This window comes from Theobroma umbraticum, unplaced genomic scaffold, assembly GCF_002168275.2.
Source record: "Theobroma umbraticum cultivar Fairchild unplaced genomic scaffold, ASM216827v3 scaffold_56.0, whole genome shotgun sequence".
NCBI lineage: Eukaryota > Viridiplantae > Streptophyta > Magnoliopsida > Malvales > Malvaceae > Theobroma > Theobroma umbraticum.
Window position 1 is genome coordinate 2,158,572 of NW_018397256.1, and position 8,067 is coordinate 2,166,638.

At 31.7% G+C, this 8,067-nt stretch overlaps 1 non-coding gene across 1 annotated transcript; it reads left to right on the plus strand.

Annotated features, from left to right (window-relative positions):
- The first annotated feature begins 7,819 nt into the window (after positions 1 to 7,819).
- Positions 7,820 to 7,925, plus strand: LOC149527497 (small nucleolar RNA R71). The gene has a single exon (XR_016350954.1). It is a non-coding gene; the product is annotated as a small nucleolar RNA R71 (small nucleolar RNA).
- Positions 7,926 to 8,067: the final 142 nt, after the last annotated feature.

An 8,067-nucleotide genomic window follows, 5' to 3' on the forward strand; every position in this document is an offset into this window, starting at 1 on the left:
AAAATATACAACCAAGGCAAACCTAGTAATTAAGTTTGTTTGTCATATTCTTGATTAAATAATGCATGTTCTTGTTCATGCCATATTCTTGATTTACACAATGCATATTCTACCTTCTGTAAGATTGTATTTCTCGACCATCCACTATTTACTAATAAAAACACAAAGAGAATGATGAAGGCTCTAAACAATTAAAAAAATAGCTCTTTAAAGAATTAGATGAAAGTGATAATAATTATCTTTGCCTTTTTTCTATTCCTAAGCTACCTCGATGTATTGCTCAGCAAGTTTTTTTTTTCTTTCTCACCTTCTTAGATTAAGAATTAGCATTTTGAAATTTTTTTATCTTTGTGTTAAGTATCTTTTTCAATCAAAACCAATAAGATCCTTCAATCTTTAACACCAAACATGTGCCATGTTCCACCAAAACAACACCTGTCAAGTTAAGAATGAAATAATAAATAAAAAATGTCCAGAAAACTAGGGCCTCACTAATACCACTGATAACTTGCCGATAAGACAACTAGAACACTTACAACTTGTAATATGGTCGAGAAAAGATCATAAGTGCTTTCTTGTTTCTTCTGCAAGTGAAACTTGAGATACATTTGTAACTTATTTTGCTGGCACAACGCCAACAACCTTCACACATTCCATGATAAATTGTAGTTAAAATAATGGCTCATTTTTTAGAAGCAAGATTTCCCGAACCTGCAAAACTAAATACTGTTGATAAGATAACAGATTTTCCTAACAATAAATTTAAGAGTTGAAATAGAAAGAGAAATCATATGTCACAATCCAAACTTGGGTTCATGACTGACGTAGGGGTTTAATGGGAAAGTTCCACTCAATCCAAGCCTCAAAACAAATAAACTGAATCCAATGTTCAAATACTTCATGGAACGTATCACCATCAAATCATATATATAAGCATGTATCAAGTTTCAAAGCATTAGTTTGCATGGTCCCGTGCTCAAAGTGCAGAAGCAAAACATTTCTCAAATATCAAAATATAAGCCACCAATTGCAATTTCAAAAATTTCATTTATTACAAATATAAACAAAATTCAAAGTATATTAAATGGACAAGACCAATGGAGTTCAATTCAAGGTAAAGGTTTGACACCTACTAGAAGCCTTATTGATCACCTAACAAAACCAACCGCAGTAACACTTCTCGAAAGACAATGGGCCAAGAAATCTACTGATCTGTAAACAAAAATGAGGGAAACTAACGTATAAGTCACAAAGGACCCTATAAACATATATGGGGAGGGGAAACAAACATAAACGGAAGAGAATTTATCAAAATATACTTTCAAATTCATTGAGAATAAGCAAAGTTTTCAAATATTTCCAAGAAAATTTCAACTCTCAAGAGAAGGCCATATGGTAAGTCCTATATCTCGTGAATCTTGTTTTTTTTTTTCAAATGATGAATTCAAAGAATCTTTTGATCAATTAACTTGTGAATATGAAAAATTGAAATTGAAACATGAAGAAGAGATTTCAATCTTTGTGTTGAAAATGAGTTTTCAATGAATGCAAAAATTGATTCAGATAAAGAAAATAAAAGGTTGAAAATGGACTTTGAATCCTCACAAAGGAATCTTGACATCTTGGGAAAAGAAAATGAAAGATGAAAAATACCTTTGATTCTTGCAAAAAGAAAATTGATTGAATGAGTACCAAGATGAAATTAAATAGAAGGAACTTTGTATGTTGAGACTAACAAGAAAATCTAAAGAAATTTGGATAACAAAAATCAATTGAAAATGTTTCTTGCGGGCAAGATAAAGGAAGAAAGAACAAGATCTTGGAAAAGGAAAGGAATCCACTTCTTATAGGAGGAGAAGATGTGTTGCTTAAATCAAAATTTTTGTTGATTCTTCTCATAAGATATAAGCTAGGCTCTAAGGCCAAAAATGGATGTGAATATTTTAGAGATATTGGTGAACTTGCACTAATAATTCTCAGTTATTGGTATGCCACTCTTTGTGGATGCTTATGTGAAAAGACTTGCTTATGTGATCAATCTTTATGTCTATATTTAACCTCACTGATTATGCTTATCATATCATACCATATCATACACACACACATTGAAAATTCATCCAATTTTAGAAGCTTCCAATGAATTCTAAAAATTCACTTGCACAATTCCAAATATTATTTTCAAAAGAAATCTTAGTTTAAAATTAATCATCATTTTGAGTTTTATACACTTGAAGACCATCACATGATTTTTGGAAGTCAAAAACATTTTTCCTTGGATGAGCTGCAGAGGCTAAGTATCGAGACTGAAACTCCATACCTCGATACTTTACAAAATCTTGATACCTTCATCGAATGTACCAGGACATTTTAAAGTGGTAACCAAGTTTTGGCACTGTTGCACGATGTATCAAGACTTGAAAGTCAATCGCCAAAAGAAACAAAATGCCCCAATTAAAATATCAAGACCTTTTTCAAAGGTATCAATACCTTAGAGCAAGAAGGCAAAAAGTTGGACCTCTATTCAACCTTTTTAAATAGACTTTTCAATTTCCTTGTTCGTTTGTCATCATTCATCCTTAAACCAATTTCAAAGTCTTTAAACAACAATTCAAAAACCCTAGAACTAAAAACTCAGCATCCATTGCACCAAGATACAAGACACATGCTAAGCTTCAATGGGGTGAATCTTCATCGGGGGGCTCTTACAGATTTGGAAAGAACTTCAATAATTAGATTCAAGAACAAAGGCATTTGGATTTATTCTCTACACTTAAAATTTATCCTAGTAGACCTATTAATTTCAAACACCTTGAGAGTCTAAGATTTCCATATATAAGGAATCACACCTAACAAGGGTGAATGACCTTTCATGGCCTGAGCAGAACCTTTTATGAAAATCTGATTAAGGTGATCTGGTGTCAGATTTGCTACACAAGTACACGTATCGTTAACAAGTAATATAATAGAAAGTAAAGTTTATTCCCACAGAAAATTGCTCAAATCTTTTTGCTAAGTACTAAAATTAAAATAACTTAATCTTATTCAAACAACCAAATTTAAAACTATTGAAAATTAGGGAAACTAAAATTAAGACTAAAATTGGAAGCAATAATAACTATTTAACTAAAATCAGTCAATTAAAATTCTAGATCCACAATATCCCTTCAATGTTTCATTTGAATCTCTTTTATTTTCTCTTTACTTATTATATAAGCCTAAATTGTTAACCTAGGGTTGTGATTTATTTATAAATTTCTTTCGATGTTCTTATAAAAATATCTTCCTTAACCAATTTACTATATTCCTATGCAAATTCAAATTAAGAAAGACTAAATAAGCTTAGACTCTAATTATGGCTACATATGACATGTAAGTAGATTCTTACCCTACAAGCGAATCAAATCAATCATCTTATCCAATTGATATTAAACATCTATTATTTCATCCATGGCTTATTCTAAACTCCCTTTTTTAGTTCCATCTAATTGGTAATCCAGCAATCAGGCACATTAAGAATAGGATTGAGATAAACAATTCAAACACTATCAATCATATGCAAGAAAGAAAATTAAAAATTCAGACTACTCATTGGGTTCAATTATGATTCTAGATTAAAAACTTAGTTCAACATAATTCCTAAAAATATCATCTAAAAAAGAAATTTAACCTTCAAAACTAAATAAGAAAGTTTAAAGATTACTAAAAAAGAAAGAACTCCAATAGTTATCAAGCCTTCAATCTGCAATCTTCCTTACTTTCCTTGATGTCTTCGTAGCTTCAATGCCTTTTTTTCTTCAAAAAACCTTGCTTAATTGTTGCTTAAATCATGCTATGGAAGGGTGGTTTAAATAGACTTCAAAACTAAATGAGAATAGAATTCAAACACAGCTCAAATTCTAGTCTCTATATTGAAGGCCACAACCATGGTGCTAGGAGGTTAGAGCCGTGAAGCTCGACTTTTATTTTTTAAATTTCCTTGTAGAAGGCCATGGCCATGGCAAGTGGAAGCTACCGCCACAAACTTCCTAAAAGTCCAAAGTGTGATGGTGAAGTGGTGAAGGTTGTGGCCATCAAATGTTTACTTTGAATTGTCAAGCTCTACTACACTACTTCGATTTTCTTTGATGCAATTTTCTCCTACTTGGAGGCTGAACTAGGTGAAGTGGTAAACATGAAAGTTGTATCTCTGCCTCTTAGCTTTTTAATGGTCTAAGAATCACATCATTTGAACTCCTATAAGGATAGATATGCTTAAATTACCTCAACATATGTAGTAGAAGTCTACACCTTAAATGCATTTTTCTTCACAAAATATCACCCATTTCATAGTATACTACAAAAGTAATAAAATAATTTAAATAATAACTAAATGTAAAGCAAATATCATAAAATAACTTTTAGTAATTGAGCCCAATATAATTTACTAAAACTTAAATAACGGACTAAAAACTTTTAATACTTAAATTAAATTTCAAGAATTTAGACAAAATACTCAAAATTATGATCAAATAACTCTATAAAATAAAATTATCACACCCTCAAACTTAAAAATTTTGCTAGTCTTTAAGCAAAACATAAAAGAAAAATTAAAATGAAAACAACTTAAATAATGACAACAATCATAAATAAACAAACAATCTAACTAGAGACAAATAGCACCAAATCAATTATCTCCATAATTTCCTCAAAAGTATATCTATAAATTTCCTGCTCAAGATAAAATATAGATATCATTTAAGTTCATGTTTTAATTGAAATGCAAACTCATTCTCAAATGGATTTCCGTGGTGTGTGCAATCTTTTACAAAGAACTTGGTACTTATTCAGATAAGTTTATACCAATGCAAAATTTCAAATTAATACCGAAGCTTCATAAGTTTGCCTTGCATCTCTCGCTCCACTAATGTAGACTAATACTAAGTCAAAGATCATTAGGCCTTTATTAAGCTTGTAATGTATGGCTAAGTCAAGGTAGGATAAATGTCATTAATGTGGATTAAATCACCCTAAGCACATAATCATTCTAAGACCTAAAAAGAACTTTTATTCATAATCTCCACATACACCCTTTCTTCAACTTTAAACTTTTCTTTTGTTCAACACTTTATTCTTCTCTTTCTCTTTTTTTTTTCATCACAATTTCGCACCCCCCAAACTTATTTCTTGATATTGTAGGTAGTGGGTTGACTTTTATCACTAATTTTTTGAATTTTTCAATTTTCCAACAACTTCATCTTTTCTACCTTTTTCAACAAATAGCTTAGCACACTTCCTAAAATAATATAAATGCTTAGGAGTAAGGGACGGAAAATTGAAAATTTACTTGAAAGGCTAGACTCAATTATTATGTGTTTAAACAAAGAAAGGAAAATTAGGCTCAAAGTGGTATACTAGGGATAAAAATATAACAAGGTAGGCTTGAAAGGCTTAACCGATCTAAAGATGCCTTAAACCATCTCCCTAACTAAGTGTTGCCTAGGATTTCGCCATGCGAAAGAATCAAGAAAATTCTAGAATTCATGGCATACTCCAAAATTTACATTAATATAAACTTTCTCTAGATATACATAACAATTCAAAACAAAAGACAAGATGCTTAATATGCGAAAATCACATTCTAACAATGATACTTACCAAAAGAATTTAGTATAAACCAAACAATATCCTTATTTACTGAGAGCTAAAGATACAAGACAACTAAGTTCTCATCATTGAATAAGAAATCGTTGAAAAATGTGGCGCTAGTTACTCTAGATCCTAAAAACTTTAAATAAGTATATGCATACAAATAGCTAAATAAAGTTTCAGTTTCCATAAAAAAATCAACTTCCAAGAAAATCAACTAAACAGAGAAAATATAAGTTTTGAAAGCTTGGGTTGCCTCCCAGTAAGTGCTTTTTTATAATCACAAGCTTGATTATGGTACTCCCTTTTTGACTTCTTCACTATCTCAATAAGGCTTGGGGCTTATTCCATTAACCATGAATGTTTCAACACTCTCACTAGCAATTTCTCTAATACCACAATGATAGACCTTAACCACTATGAAAAAATCCAACCATCTTGATTTTCATTTCGATGGAAAAAGATTGAAACGTGGATTGGAAAGTTACAAAACTTGTTCTCCAATCTCAAAATTTATTGTACTTGCCATTTGAGGATAATACTCGTCAAATTCTTCTTTAGCCAACTCACCAATTGAATCCACTTTATAGCAACTATCTGTATAAGGATACTTAGTTGCATTGAGCAAATTAAACTTTACTTCTTCCTCTCCAACTTTAAAAGGTATTTTGCCATTTTTTACATCTATGATTGCCTCTGCTAAAGCCAAGAATGGTCATCCCAAAATAACAGGAATTTCAACATCATCTCCCATCTCAACCAGAATGAAGTCCATCAGATTGTATAAATGCCCAACTTTAACCAAAACATATCGGATTGTACAAATGCCCAACTATAACCAAAACATTATCTATAATCCGAACAGGGTGCCTAATTGATCTATCTGTAAACTGCAAGGTAACTGGAGTAGGCTGTATCTCCTTAAATCCAAGCTTTTTGATAATAAACAAAGGCACTATTGAAACACTAGCACCTCAATCACAAAAAACTTTAGAAATTTTAAAACTACCAATAGTGCAAGGAATATAAAACTCCTTGGATCCTTAAGCTTTGGTGGAAGCTTATTTTGGATTATAGCAGTACACTCCTGAATAAGTGCAACTATCTCAAACTCTTCCAATTTCTTCTTTTTAGCCATGATCTCTTTAAGGAACTTCACATATGAAGGTATTTGTGCTAAAGCATCTATAAAAGCAATGTTAATATGAAGTTGCTTGAAAACATTGAAAAACTTTTCAAATTTCTTATTTATTTTCTTTTGCTTCAATGTTTGAGGAAAAAAAACATGAGGCATATATGGCTTGACTTATGGTGGTGTGGATACTTCCTCCCCTTGCTTATCCTTATCAATTTGTGGTGGTATGGCTTGCTTGCTAAAAGTATTATCTTGATCAACTTTATCTCCACCATCTATCACTTCCTTATCTTTTACCTCATTAAGCTGCTTACCACTCCTTAAAGAAATTGCATTGCATTACTCCTTTCCTTGAGTTTTAGGATTGGTGTTAATGCCACTTGGTAATGTTCTTTAAGGCCTATTATTAAGGGCATTGGTAAGTTGACCTAATTGTGTCTCAAAAGTCTAAAGTGATGTCACTTGTCTTTTAATGATGGCATCAATTTTTGCCATGTATTGCTTGAATATCTCTTCCACAAAAGGCTTATTTTTAGGCATTTGAGCTCTAGGTTATGGTGGAAAACCAAAAGGAAAGTTTGGCCTAGAGGCTAATGTAGATTCTTGGTTGCTGCTTCAAGAGAAATTATGATGATTTTTTCAACCTAGATTGTAGTTGTTGGAATATGGATTATTCTGCTACCTATTAAAATTTCAATAAATTGTACAAATTCAGCATTTATAGGACATTGATCAGTGGAATGCCTATCTTCACATAACCCATATGTCGAAAAAAGACTCTGAAGAGCATGGACACCTACTATATCAATTTTGTTGGTGAAAGCAAGCAATTGTGAAGGCAAGGCATTAATTGCATCAAGCTTATGAATACCGAAAATTTTTCTTGAACTCAATCTCTCAGATGGCCATCGATAATTGTTGGAAGCCATCTCCTCTAACAATTCATAAGCCTTATCAATAGATTTACTCATAAGTGCACCTCTAGCTTTAGCATCAATGGTGGTTCTAATTTGTCCCAGCAAACCATTATAGAAAGTTTAAACTTGCAGCCATTTTGATAACCCATAGTGAGGCCATCTTTTATGCAAATCATTATACCTCTCTCAAGCCTCATATAGTGATTCAAAATCAAATTGTATAAAATAGGTGATGTCATTTTGCATCTTAGCTGCCTTAGCTGGTGGAAAGAACTTAGCCAAGAATTTCTAAGCCAAATCATCCCTAGTACTAATAGAACTAGTTGGAAGTGAATTCAACGAACTCTTTGTCAGTTAAAATTCTACTACGCAAGTATACGTATCGAATAG